This window comes from Pteropus medius, unplaced genomic scaffold (genome assembly GCF_902729225.1).
Source record: "Pteropus medius unplaced genomic scaffold, Ma_sr-lr_union100, whole genome shotgun sequence".
Classification (NCBI taxonomy): domain Eukaryota; kingdom Metazoa; phylum Chordata; class Mammalia; order Chiroptera; family Pteropodidae; genus Pteropus; species Pteropus medius.
The window spans coordinates 896,927-911,766 of record NW_024349227.1 but is presented as its reverse complement, the minus strand read 5'-3'; the positions used below and the strand labels follow the sequence as shown (position 1 = coordinate 911,766).

At 43.7% G+C, this 14,840-nt stretch overlaps 1 pseudogene; it reads left to right on the top strand.

Annotated features, from left to right (window-relative positions):
* Positions 1-14,325: 14,325 nt before the first annotated feature.
* LOC120618035 (uncharacterized) lies at positions 14,326-14,444 on the top strand (annotated as a pseudogene).
* Positions 14,445-14,840: the final 396 nt, after the last annotated feature.

Genomic DNA, 14,840 nt, shown 5'->3' with positions numbered 1-14,840 from the left:
GGGAAGGTGAAATATACCTGAATTAATTTGAGAACAACTAAACTCAACTCGTATCCATTTATTAGGTCCCTAGCAGACTTAAAAGATAATGCTTCCCCATTTGTAGTCTATAGACCTCCCACACCACAAACTTCTGGGGGCGCTTATCTGGAAATAAATGGCAGATGCCTGTCCCCCCACCTCGAGACTACCAGGTCAGAGTCTTGGGAGTGAGAACCGAGGAGTTACATTTAAATAAGTTCCCCATCAAAGTCTGAGAATCACTACAATATAGGAAATGTAAAGGAGTATAGTTTGTCTTTAGGCAGCTTACAATATATATAGATGGGGATGATAAAAAGCAGGAAGGTGGTATAATCATTGTGTGTTTTAAAAAGATTATTCTGACAACAGTGCACAGGATGAACTTGAAAGGAAAGCTGGAGACAGGAGATCTATTCGGAGGTGTTGGCAGTAAGCCTAGAGTGAGATAAAGGCTGGAGGTGCTGAAAATGAAGGAACAGATGCCACATGTCAACCCCCGTCATAGATGTGTATTTTTTATTGCAGGCAGTCACCAATTCCTTTGGAAGTTGGAAGGCTATAGATGACAAACAAATAAAATATATGAAATTGTTCGAAAAAACTGATCCTATTTGTGCTAGCAGAGGGCTTAAACCCTAGAAAGGTGGTGTGCCTTCTCTGATTATAATTCAAAATAAAACAACACCGAAGGTTCATATGAATGCCGAAATCTAAAAAAAATTTTTCCAGATTCTCCAATTGGAATATTCTGGATAAATTCACTAGACCTGCCCTTTTCTTAACTTTTTGGTTCCTCTGCTCTGCTTAGTCTTCCTATAGGGTTATCAGAATCAGCTAAGGAGGCAGGGGCGGGTGGAAAAAAATCTACCCTGGGGATTCTTTGGGAGGGGTTGGTGGTGATGAGCTTTGAGCCCGGTTTCACATGGAATGATGATCACGGAATAAAAGTCAGAAGTGAAGTCATTGTAGGAGGTGAGACTGACAGGGGCAGAGGAACAGCAGTTTCTGGATAAAGCCGAACTCAGCCCAAACTGTTCTAGAATCTAGATAAGTGAGCTGGGTAAGAAATGTGGATATCGGTCCAGAGTGGAGACAGGCTGTCTTTGTCCTGTGTTTCACTGCAATCAGCATCAGGTCACGGGGCACTGAGATCTCAGAAGAATACATCCCTGACTTAGAGAAAAAGATCAGAAAATGCCACTGGTTAAAATGAAGCCAAATCATCAACTGAAAATGGATGAACTTGACTATCTTCAGACACTGATATTAGGGGGCCGTGTGTCTGTGTGAAGACTAGTGAGCCTGAATCGGAGATCCAAACACACACGTGTATCTGAAAGGCCATGATAAGTCCTATAGTTAAAAAGCAACAGCAAAAATCTGCTTATTTTTTTTAAGCCAGAATTTTCTAAAATATTTATTTAACCTTGGGATCCTTTTAAAACATAAGGCAGAAGTTGCAAACTAACTGACTGAATCTGGCCCTGACACATTTTTTTTATTTAGTAGAGCACTAAAAAATTTTTTTTGAATTAGTTGCCAGCATTTAAATATCAGGTGATTTCACCTAAAAATCTAGATTACCAAGTTCTCTTTAAAAAATCAGATTTGATGACTTTGGGGCCTAATTCCCTATGGCCACAGTCTGCTGGAGCCGAGCAGTGGCCATTTTGAGAAGGGACGTGCCCTCTCTAGTTTTTGGGGTCCCCAGGACTCATCGTCATCCCCACGCCCCACTAAGCATCAGTTGCCATTTATCTTCACACTCGTGTTCTTTTTTTCTTATAGTAAAAAGCATTAAGAAGCCTATTTTCACTCAAGTTGCTATTGAAATTGTTCTTTTATTCAGGCTGCTTCACTCCTTTATGTTACACACCTGGTCCCTGTTGCACTTAAGTCGACGAGCCGCGTTATGACATCTTTTAACAACACACACACCCAGGCGAAGGGAAGAGCTGCTGAATTGCATTCCCCACTCTTCCCACATCAAATACTGGTATAGAAATACCAGAACTAGTACTTCAGAGAGCCTTGGGCCATGGTGTGTCCCAGATGGTCATTAAGTCACCTACTGTCCCCCAGAAATCTCAAGACAACCTCAGGAAAGCACAATTGGAATATAACTGATAGGAAGAAAGTTGTCTTTTGAGATGTGGCTAACAAAAGAATAGGTGTTTAGAAAGAAGCATATCAAGGAAAAGAGTCCACACAAGGATGTTCCAGGTATAAAAAAGTCCAGGGAGCTCTTCCTCAGCCTTTCCCGGCCTGAGTAAAGTCTCCTTCACAGCTACCCGCTTCCTCTGGGCTGATTCCAGGCTCACCAGTCAACCTCCTAGTTACAAAATCTCTTCCAGGAAATGTGTATCTTGGAAAACAGATGTGAATATTCTGGTCACTGGTCAGCTGTGCTCATTCGGTGCTCATTTGTAAATCAGCTTTCTGACACGCATGTTTCTTGTAATGAGTGGTTAGCACAGGCCTGTATTTCCCAGCTCCTGGCCTTACAAAGCCGAGGACCAGAATATTGATGAGTGGCATCCTCACCAAGGGACAGAGTCACCTGCCGGCCAGCCACTTCTTCACTGCCACAGAGAGATGGGCCTGCCCAGAGTCCCAGGTGCTGCAGCTTCCACTCCAGCTCTAGAGTCTGCAGTTAAAGACCAGTGTGTCTGGGTTTGCTGGGCTGCAGGAGGTCTCTTGGTTCAGTTTGCTCCTGAGTTCTCACCGTCCCTGGGAGATGTTACTGGTCTCTGACCCTGATTAGTGCCTTGTGCTATGCTGGGCCTGACAGGGAGGAACATTCTGTAAATGTGAAAAGAATTTTGAACAGAAATCTTTCAGCGGAAGCCAGGTGATCCCCCAGGGGAGATTCTTGAGGGGATTCTTCCACTGCTTGGGCAGGCTGTCCTGGATTTTGGAAGTCCCCTCCGTCTCAGATCCTACGATTCAGCCTCCCAGGCTGGCTGTGGTAGAGGGCAGAACGAAGAGACGCGAGAATAGTTCTGGCATTCGGCCAGTGGGCAGTCTAAGGCGGGTCTCTGAAGTGAAAGGGCAGATCACCCTAGCAGGCATCTGTCAGCTTCCTGGTAACCAGAAGTGCTCTCCTAGGATTCCTGGATACCTGGGAGAGGGAGAGGAGGCGGGGGAGGAGAGAAGGAATACGTTGATAGCTCAGTTTTCCTCTGAGGCGGCAGTGCCAGCAGTGACTCATGGACAGGTCAGAGCAGGGCAGAGGGAATGGGGGTCTGCTGTGCAGGAAGAGGGGATCTTACCTACTCAGCAAACAAGCAGGAGGGGCTCGCGCGCTGGGGAGGATGTGCATGGGGCCAGCCCTGTCCCTAGTGTTAAAGAAAAATGTGCATCCTTTACCTAAGGTGAGTTTTAGGGTCTGGTTTTGTATTCCGTCAGCACCCATGAGTGGCGAGTCCATGGAGAAGATGCAGCAGACCCACTCCCTCTGTGGCCCACTCTGAACTGGCACCCAGTGTCTCAGAGGAAAACTGTGCTGCTATAAACAGAAGCCTATTCCTACTGTGACTATTGCGGCGTTAAGCTTTGCTTTTGCATTTTTCAGAAAGATTATAATAAACCTCATCAATCTACCACCCAGATTTAACTATTTTCATTTTTCCATATTTACTTTTTCATGCAAATCCCAGACATCACGGAATAGGAAACTTTAAAAAATAAGGACATTTTTTTCACATAACTGTGACCATTCATTTTCCCACATAACCATAATACCATTATTATTCCTAACAAAATGAACAAACAATCCCTTCACAACATCTAATATCCAGTCTATATTCAAATCTCCCCAATTGTCCCAATAATGAGTTGGTATGGATGGTTTGTTGACAGCAAAGCTTTGTAAACAATGTTCCCAGCAGCCTCAGGCTTCTGCACCAAAGTTTCAGAGACCAGCAGGGTGAGACTGAGGGGAAGGCCTAGGCCTTCACCCCTGCTTCAGTCTGAGCAGGTTTCATTATTAGGAACAAAAGGGGTTTTCTGTTATGGGAAAAAAAAAAGATTTAAAAATCATTTCCACGAGTCATCGCTTCTCTCATATTTTCAAAGAGAATGCCTGGTGCTCTAAGTGCCTTATATCAAGGGGATAACTTCACAGCGGTGGGATGGGGGAACCCAGGGCGGGGGCGGGGAGATGTGGCAGAGGGTCTGATGGCTGCACCGGAGAGATTTTACTTCCGCTGGGCAAGAACCTAGATTCGCACAACCGACCTTCCTAGTACCTGGAATACTGTGTGTCCACTTAGTGGCCTCGCCCCAGGCACTGACACACCTAACACTTTGATTCTTCCCTTCCGAGGTACCTGGATCCCACTCTGTGAATCCTGCCTAGTCCTTGTTTGTTTATAGGGCAGACAGGCACACTCCGAGGCCAATGAGTTTTGAAACCATCCCCTGCTCAGTCTATACTTTCAACTTTCCTAGGTACACTCTCAAGAACCAGACCTCAGAGGAACGGTCTTCCAGAATTCTAATCGTTATCGTTTGCCATTACCCAAACCAGAGGAACAGTGAGTTTCAGTAGTACAGACCTGTCAGTAGCAAGGCCAGGAGCATCTGCCACGGGTGCAGCACATGAGGAATCCGAGCCAGCCAGGGCCTGCAGCTGTTGTTGCACCAGCCCAATAAGACAAACCCAAGTAACAGGAGAAGTGAGAGATTCTAGGAAATTCCGACCTTTTTCAAAGAACCTCGATAATCTCAATTTTCAGTAACAGCTCAAGACCTTTCGCTTCCTTCAGGACATGTACCTCGAGTAACCTGCCAAAATACTCAATTTGCTTTTGAGATTCTTTCATTTATTTATTTATTTTTTAATTTTCAACTACAGTTGGCATACAATATTATCTTAGTTTCAAATGTACAACATAGTGATTAGACATTTACATAACTTACAAAGTGATCACCCTGATACATCTAGTACCCATCTGATACCGTGCACAATTATTACAGTATTGTTGACTATGTTCCTTAGGCTGTACTTTACATGTCCATGACTAATTATCAATTGGTACTTCTTAATCCCTTCCCCTTTTTTAACTCCCCCAACCACCTTCCCATCTGGCTACCATCAAGATATTCTCTGTATTTATAGGTTTGTTTCTGTTTTGTTTATTTTATTCTTTAGATTCCACATGTAAGTGAAATCATGTGGCATTTGTCTTTCTCTGTTTGACTTACTACACTCAGCACAATACGCTCTAGGTCCATCCACGTTGTTGCAGATGGTAAGATATCATTTTTTTTTTTTTTATGGCTGAGAAATATTCCATTGTATATATGTACCATCTCTTCTTTATTCATTTATCCAATGATGGACACCCAGGTTGCCTCCATATCTTGGCTACTGTAAACAATACTGCAATGAACATATGAATTCACATGTCCCTTCAAAGTAGTGGCTTGGATTTCTTCAGATAAATACCCAGAAGTGGGATTACTGGGGACTTCTTTGTATCTTGTTATAGCCTTTGTTTTAAAGTCTATTTTGTCTGATATAAGTATTGCTACTCCAGCTTTTTTTTTGTTTGTTTCCATTTTCATGAAATATCTTTTTCCATCTCTTTACTTTCAGTCTATGTGTGTCTTTTGATCTGAAGTGATTCCCTCTGATGTAGTCTTCGTTTCAGTTATTGTATTCTTCATTTCTGACTGGTTCTTCTTTATTGTTTTCTCTCTTCATTTTAATGTTTTCTATCTCTTTGTTAAAGTTCTGAGTTCATCTACTCTTCACCTAAATTTACTGGGCATCCTTATAACCAGTGTTTTGAACTCTGCATCTGGTAGATTGTTTGTATCCATTTTGTTTAGTTCTTTTTCTGGAGCTTTGTTCTGTTCTTCCATTTGGGACACGTTTCTTTGTCTCCCCATTTTGGCTGCCTCCCTGTGTTTGTTTCTATGTATTAGGTAGGGCCGCTATATCTTCTGGTCTTAGTAGAGTGGTCTTATATAGTAGGTGTCCTGTGGGGCCCAGTGGTGCAGTCTCCCTGGTCACCTGAGCATGGTGCTCCAGGTGTACCCCTTGTTTGAGCTGTGCGAGCCCTCCTGTTGTAGTGAAGCCTTGGCTGCTATTTATACATCAAGGAGAGGGATCGACCCTCAGGCTGATTGGCTCCTCAGGCTCCTACCAAGAGGCCTGGCCTGTGCCTATAGTGGAGGAGCTGCTGTGCAGGGGCTGACCCTCCAGAGCAGGATATTCTTTAGTAAGGCTCTGGTGCTTGCCCAGTCTGCTCTTCGGGTGTTTTGTTCTTGGATATGGCCCTGAGTGGTGACTCAGCTCAGTATGAAGCTAGCCACTGGGTGTGCCAACCCCGGGTCCTCCTGGGAAGGGGCCCCCCACAAGCCAAGTTCAACCACAGCCCGTGCCCTGACCAGGGCCTCTTGGTAGGAGCCACCAAGCAATCTACAGATGGCCGCCACTCACGTCGGGCTTGGAGGTGCCTTGAGAGGCCAAGCCCCGAACCAAGGCTGGCTGCTGCTAGTGCCAGGCTTGGGGTTGCTCAGCAAGATGTATGGGGCACGCCAAGGGAAGATGCTGCTTGTTTGGGCTTTGTGAACCTTTGAGAGATTTTAGGAAAGTCTGCAGCATGAGCCCAGACAGGCTGTTTGTATGAAAAACCACTAGAAGCAGCTTGGGTGAGCCTGCAAGTTGAGTCTCAGGGAATCACCAGAGTAAAACTACTGGGGTTAGCCAAGTTGATGAACTCAGATATGGTGGCCACCTGCATCTGTATGCCAGGAAGAGGGAGAGATCAACAAACAGACATGGATTCTACCAGCATTTCTGTCTGGGAGCTGCCCCTCCAGCCCTTGCCTTGAAGCCAGACAATTCAGTTCCTCCCCATATATCCCTGGTGCCTTTCAAGCTGCTGCCCCAGTGCTAGAGCTGCAAGCAAGTGAGTTCATTGACAAGTGAGTTTGTGCAAGGGCCCTTTAAGAGGAACATCTAGGACTCCAGCTGCCCTCCATCTCAGTCAGCCACAATCTCTGCTGGTTTTCACAGCCAGCAGTTGTGGAGATTGCTCTTTCCGGCACTAGAACGCTAGGCTGAGGAGCCTGGTGTGGGGCTGGGACCCGTTGTTCCTCCAGGGGAACCTCAGCATTCATGATAGCCCTCCTGATTTTTAACCACCACAGGCAGGTGTGGAGACAGCTCATTCAGTGTCTCCATTCCTCCTACTCATCTCAAGGTGGCTTCTTCTGTATGTCCATAGTTGTAGGACTTCTGTTCAGCTAGACTTCAGACGATTCTCAATGATGATTGTTCTATAGTTTAGTTGTAATTTTGATGTGTTATGAGAGGAGGCAAACGCAACAGTTACCTACTCTGCTATCTTGACTGGAAATCAAGATTCTTAAAGTTATATTTCAACTGACAGTATTTGTCTATCTTGCCTGTCCTGTTCAACTATAGAATCTTAAGCTCCATAAAGAGGTGACTATGTCCATTTTATATACACACATACCAATGAACACATTTATTCACTAATATGCAAATTATACACAAATTAGCACAGCTTGGGTTGAGAAAAACTTAACGTCATTTGAAATGAGTCATCCTTTCACAATGCCAATATTTTTATAATTTTTCAATAAGAACTGATAAAACTTTAGCTTGCCCTTGAATCTAATATGGAGTGTCTACTAAATACCTGGTTCTATTTGGATATAAGAGATGCATAAAATGTCCCTTCACTGGGATGTTTTCAGTTTAGTTGGTGACACAGACCTGGACATGAGAACGATGAAGTCATGCAAGACAGTATATGCTCTTCCCTCTATCTATTCAAATATGGCCCTGCCTTTAATGTCCAAATCAAAATTTCCCTCATACTAAGCATTCATCGTTTATTCAACCAGACTTTGCTGAGGACCTACTGAGTGCCAAGTACAGAGATAGTGAAATAGCCACAGTTCCTATTTTAGTACTTAAACCGATCTTAAAAAGTTATTTAACTGTTATATATGTAGGTATGCTCACTGCTAACAAAACAATTATCTACTGAAAGATGTGACCATATCTTACATTATTTTGTCTTCCCCTAGAATTTGGTTGTAGAAGTTTTTTGATTATAGAAGTGACTGAGCATATTAGTTAACTTCTCTAGGTCTCAGTCTACATCCTAGCTATTAGATAAGCTATTAGATGAGCTGTTGAAAGGAATAAATGAGATTATGTACAACAAGAGTTTAGGACAGTGCCTGGAATATAGTAGGTACTAAAAAAGTGTTTGCAGTAGTAGTAGTAACTGTGGAAGGGTTACCAGGAGTGGAGGTAATAGTTCTAGCAGTGCCGGCAGTGGTAATGATAATGAGGAATTAGTGAAGGGTCTGATTGCTGGAATTGAGGTGGCTATGAACTGGCATTGAATTTGAAGTCAGGACACCAGAATCCAATCCTATTTTTGCTGAATGCTAGATGTATCATCTTGTTCAAGTCAGTCAACTTCTTTCAGCCTCAGTTTCCTCAGCTTTCAAATGGAGGTATTCACACTGTTTGTACCCTCTTCCCAGAGTTCTTATGAGGATTTCATCAGACCCGGGATCTGCCACCATCAACGCAGCCCCTGAGCTCAATAGACACTTGATGAATATTGCCTATATCTGATGGTCAGGAGTCACTAAGACTGTCTCGATGCTGAATTGAATGTTCTCACACTTCCTCGAGGCAAGGTAAGGTCCAGGGTTTGGGCCAGAGTGGACTTGCCAATGTGCTTAAGTGGTTTCAGCAGAGGGATTATGGTTTTGGGGTGGGGGACAGAGAATTAGGCAAATCTCCATTTTCCCCTCGGTCATGAACAATCTCCAAATGATCCTGGCCATGACCATTAGAAAGCTTACACTCATTCTTGAAACTAACATTTGAGTTAAAGGAATTTGGGAATCTTTCTTTGACTTCCTTGGTCAGTTAGGTTTTAAATTCATTCATAAATGTTAGTTTGGGAGGAAGTCTGGAGTAGATGATAATCTAAGTTTGTGATTTTTAACCCGAAGCCAAATTTCTGGGCTTTCTTGTAGCATACTTGGCTAACTGGAAAATTTGAAAGTAAATACATTTTGAAGAGATGAAAAAAAACAAGATAGACGTCCCCACTGCTCCCTGATGAGTCCTTTGCAACCTGTGAATGATGTCATCATTTTGTTGCCTATAAAAGAACTGGATAGAAAGTTCTGTTTTTACTTCCTTCTAAACCATTATGTGACTAGGAAGGCAGGAGTTATAAGAATTGTTTCTTACTGATTTGGTGCCCTCTTTTAAAAAACAAAGCCAAATTATCTACGTAGAGTACTCAGTGAGCAAGGTGGCTCTGAGCAAGGTCCGCAGTGTTTGCTTTCTGCAGACATCTGCAGTGGGTGTCATGGAGACCAGTGTACCAGACGGCCTGGGCACACCTCTCACCCAGGACTTAGGGAGCCATTGCATGGATATTGGATCAAATTAACATTTTTAAACCCACTAATGTATTTATCAATCACACTGTATCCAATTTGACTGGTGGATTAGCTGTTTGAATTGAAAGAGTTCTAAAGAGATGAGGGACCACCCCTCTTGGTTGCCAGGACTGAGGACTTCCTAGGATGTGGAACTGCCAGGAAACTGGGAGAGTCCCCCACAAAATGGGATGGTGGCCATCCTACTGTTGATGCCAACAAAGGGAGACCAGATGAGAAGAGTTGAGACAGCACAACCACTTTTAAAGCAGCGACTCTCAAATGTTAGCCTGAATCAGAATCACCTGAAAGGCTCACTTGAGCAGGTTCCTGGGCCCACCGCCAGAGTTTCTATTTCAAGAGGCTGAGTAAGACCTGAGAACTTGCATTCTAACAAGTCCCCAGGCGATCCTGCTGCTGGTGCTGGTCAGGGACTGCATTTAAGAGCCCCTGCTCTAAAACACTGGAGTCTTAGCTACACATTGGAATCACCTGAAGACTTTTCAAATCTACAGGCAGGTCTCAGAGATAGTGTGGGCTTGGTTCCAGACCAACGTGATAAAGCGAGTATCACAATAGAGTAAGTCGTAATCTCTTTGCTGGTCTTACCTAAAATTTGTAAGAACTGTGATACCTGTAGACTGCAAAGTGAAGCACAACAAAACAAAGTATGCATGTATTGGGTCTCATCCCCAAGTGTTCTAATTTAATTGCTATGGGGATTTTTAAAGCTCCCTAGGTGATTCTAATCTCCACTGCTCTAAAAGGCTCTGCTACTCTGAAGTGCTCCAACCTGAACTCATTTCCTGAAAGTCATTCATTTGACATTCAACACATATATGTTGAGTAACCACACGCTGAGCCAGACGCCGGGTGGCTAAAATATATATGATCCCTCTTTCAAGCAGCTTACAACTTAAGGGGAAACAGCATAAATGAGTAAACAAAAATAGTGTAGAATTAAAAATCATGACAAGAGCCCTGGAGAGGAAGAGCAGGGAGTGGTGTAAGAGAGAGTAAGTGCAGGCAAGGAGAGAGTAGTCATCAAAGATGTCTCAGAGATGATGTTTAAGCTCAAATGAAAAATCAAGAGCCAGCCATGCTGAGTATAGGGAGAGGACTGTGAGTGCCAGTCACATGGGGTCAAGGTGGCTGGCCTTGCATCTCCTTTGTGCCCTGCGTGGGCTAATTCACCAGATATTAAGTTACATACGTCAGTTTAACACCTCCACCTTTTCTCTGTGTGGACTTGGGCTGGAGGCTGTTCTAATGAGAAGCCAGCTTTACAGTTCCGTGCTAGATGAGCTTGAGGTTCCAGGGCTGTCAGCCAAGTAGGGAAGTCCAAAGCCAGGCCCCGTGACCCAGGGACTCGGAAGTCCCAGGTGCATGGCCATCTGCAGTGGTCCTTTGCATATGTGGGGATTTAAAAAACTATTGCCCAGATGGAAGGTTGGATTAAATGGTTCTGGCAGGTAACCAGAGACCTGAGGTGGAGGGCAGCAGCCAGGACAATCTGTGGAAAAGCCTGTCTTGAGTAAGCAGGTGCTGACTCCCTTAGGGCAAGAGAAGGGGACTCTCAACTGAAGCATCTGTAAACTCTTTGGCCTTGGAAAATAATCGCAGAATATAGTTGAGCAGAATGTAAATCCTTCTGAAGAGTAAATTAACATGACTCATGCAGTCTTTCATGGCCAAGAACTTCCACCTTGTTCTAAACTGCATGTGGCAGAAAGAGAGAAGGGCACGCCTTGCCTCACGGTTTCATAGTCAGAGAAACAGCGGCTCAGAGTGGGAAGGGGGTGTGGGGGACTGCCTCCGGCTTGGACATGGTATGGGATGCCCAGGCTCTTGTTCATGTCTTCTCCTAGTTCCCAGCACACTGCTTCCCTTGGAGATAGCTCTGTGAGGAAGGACTTTGTGACAGGGGTGCAGCTTAAACACCTTGTCTTGGCCTTGAGGGAGGCAGGATTGGGGTGAGATGAATGAGGATGGGCCTGGTAAATGGGTCTCAATCATGTACTCAATAAACACTTACTGAGGGCTCTGGGTTAGATGTTGGGAATAGGAGAGATACCACCCCAGCAGAGGGAAAGAGATAGAGTCACTACTTAGGCACAAGGACCTTATTTTATTTATCTCTGTATTACCAGTGCCTATCACATAGTAGACACTCAACACGTGGTTATTGAAAGAAATGATTTAAAGACTTATTGAATTCACTAACATAGCCCTGGCTATTTGTAGACAGTCCATGCCTGTTTTTTAAACACATTAGAATGTTTCCTTGACAGAGGACTCTGTATAGGAGATCTCTGATAAGAAAGATGCCAGATAGAACAGGTGAGATGATGAAGATTTGGGGAGACAAAAAAATGAAGTGAGAATCAAAGCAAATAGAATCAAAGCAAACAGAAAAAGAAATACATGAAGAAACTCAGGTGGAGAAAAACTAAAGAAGAAAAGAAATATAGTCATAGCATACTGCATGTCTGGGGTCAACAATATTTCAGGGTCATAAAAACCTAAACATGATATTAGATGGATAGAAGAGAGGAGACAGAGATGCATAAGTGCAGGAAAAACTCATCGACCATCGCAGGAAATGAATACATAGTGTCTAAGATTGAAAACTCACGACAATTCTTAGAAGATTGTTTTTCAGATATGTGAAGGGCAAAGAGTTCAAAGTGGTTGACCTTGAAGGAAAGGACAGGAGATGCTTTAAAGATGTTTTCTACCTCTGGGTTAGCCTACTACACTAACACTCTCTGCTCCTGCCAAGGTGGCAACCAGATCTGGTCCCCTGGATGACAGGAGTTATAAAATGGAAAACAAGGGCAGGCCTTTGAATAGAAAGGAATTGTGAGGCACCTCACGCAGCTGCAAGGCTAACTTCCAAAGTCAAGTTCTTTTAAAATGGTATGTAATTTTCTGGGTTGAATGGAAATTTCAACCAAATAAAAACTATATTCCTTGGGCAACAGCTGAAATAATGGAGAAAACCATAGGGTCCGAGAGGAAGGGTCAGGGTAGAATCAAAGCTTCAAAGCTAATCTTCTGGTTGCTCCTTGCTCAGATGACCCAATTTGCCCCAGACTGATTTAGCTTCACACAGCTGTGGACAAGAGAGCTTGACCCTTAAAAGAGAGAAGCACAAAATAGAGGAAGAGAACAGAATGCCAGGGCTGGAACAGATCTTAGAGACCGTTTTGTCTGACTCTCTTTGTATGAGGTGGAGGGTTGTGAAGTTCTGTGCAGCTGGGCAAAGAGGCAGTGCTGCCAGCAGATTCTGGGTGTTCTGACTCTTGCTAGTTTTCTTTTCCCTCAGGACACCCCTAAAGAAGGAGGCAAGGTAAGTGGAACTACAGTCTGGAACTAGCGAGCACTGGCTGTAAATCAGGACACCTGGATTCCAGGCCCAATCCAGTGAAAACCAATTGTTTAAACTTGGGAAAGTCACTTAACTCCAAACCTGAATTTTCTCCTTTGTGGGCTAGATGACATTCCAGGGGTTCTGGTTCCCCACCAGAATCTCAGATTCCAAGTTTGGAGAGAGAGAGATTTCATACTCAGCATGTCTGGAAAGTCTAATTCTGTACCCAGGATTTGTGACTTTCTTGACCCTGTTTCTTGACTGGAAATCCAAATTCCATACTTGAAATGTCAGATTCTAGGCCTAATGTCAAATCGTATAATTGGTGGGCCCTATGAATGCCTTGTGATTCCGTTTCTACAGATTACATTTTATGACTACAAGACCCTGTTTCATGCCTGGAAGGTCAGATTCCATACTTGAGAGGCAAAATTCCAGACCTAGGTGTCCAGGTTCATTAGCTGAGGGGCTAGATGACATTCACGTTTTACCTGAATACTACAGAAGACCAGATTATAAGCCAGTAAAGGGAGATTTCACACAGTTTAGTAATTCATGGCATGCCTAAAAGCCTAATGTCTACATGGCCTATCTCCACACATAGAAGCACGGGTTCTGTACCTAGTGGGCCAGGTTCCATGCCTGGTATACCAGTTTCCATGCATGGAGAACCAAATTCTGTGACTGAAATACCAGGTTCCATATCTGGAGTTCCAGCTTCCACACTTGTATGGCCATGTTCCATGCTCAGACATTGAAATTCCATACACGGAATACCAGTTCTATACTTGCAGAGCTAGTCCCCATGCTTGTAGATTGAGATTTTACATATGGAATGCCAATTTCTAGTTTTTTGAATGGAAGACCAAGTAATTACTTTGATATCTACCTTTCCACAGTCAGAAAGCCATTTTTACCTTCATTTTAGGCCCCATTACTTACTTGGATAATAGGATTCTATTTCTGCAGATTAGTTCTCATGAATGTGAGGCCTTGTATCCTGCCTAATATTGTAGGTTCCATACTTAGAAGGCAAGATTCCATGCCAAGATGGCTAGGTTCCATACCTACTGGGCTAGATGACATGCCTCGAGGTTCAGGTTCCAATCTAGAAGGTCAGGTCCCAAGAGAGAGAGACTTGGACTGGGAGGCCTAATTCCATGCCTAAAAGGCTCAGAGTCTTCAGATAGAAGTAAATGTTACAACCCTGCAGTGCCAGATGTTATAACTAGAGAGATAGGCTCACACCTGGAGAGAGTCTTCATGGCTAGAATTCAGAATCCATGTTGGAGTGCCAGGTTCCGTGGTTGAAGGGCACGTCCTATACAGAGCAGGCAAGTGTTCATGCTTAGATATCTAGGTTCATGCCTATAGTGCATTCCATGCCTGAAAGGTCAGGTCTTGTAGACCACCACATTATATGCTTAGAAAGGCAGACTTCACATCTAGAACATATAAATTAATACCTGGTCTATGGCCATGCCACCCTGAATAAGCCCGATCCCGTCTGATCTCAGAAGCTAAGCAGGGTCGGGCCTGCTTAGTACTTGGATGGGAGACCATCTAGGAAGACCAGGTGCTGTAGGCGTAAAAAATAAAAAATAAGGGATTGTAAGCTGACAAGGTCCTTGCAATCTGTGAGGTCAACCAAGGGTGCCTCGCCTAAAAAATAAATAAATAAATAAATAAATAAATAAATAAATAAATAAATAAATAGATTTTCTGAAATCAATTCCAGATTTCATTTATGGAGTGCTATGTTCCATGCTTTTGCAATCATTCCATGCTTAGAGATTGAGATTCCTTTCATGGAATGTCAAGTTCCACGATTGTAGCACCAGGTTCCATTTGGGGATATTTTGATTCTGTACATAGAGCTCCAACTTCCATGCCAAACATGGGAGACCAGTTTCCATATCTTAGGCAGCCAACTTCTATGACTGAGACACCAGGTTTAATGTCTGGAGTGCCAGATTCCATACTT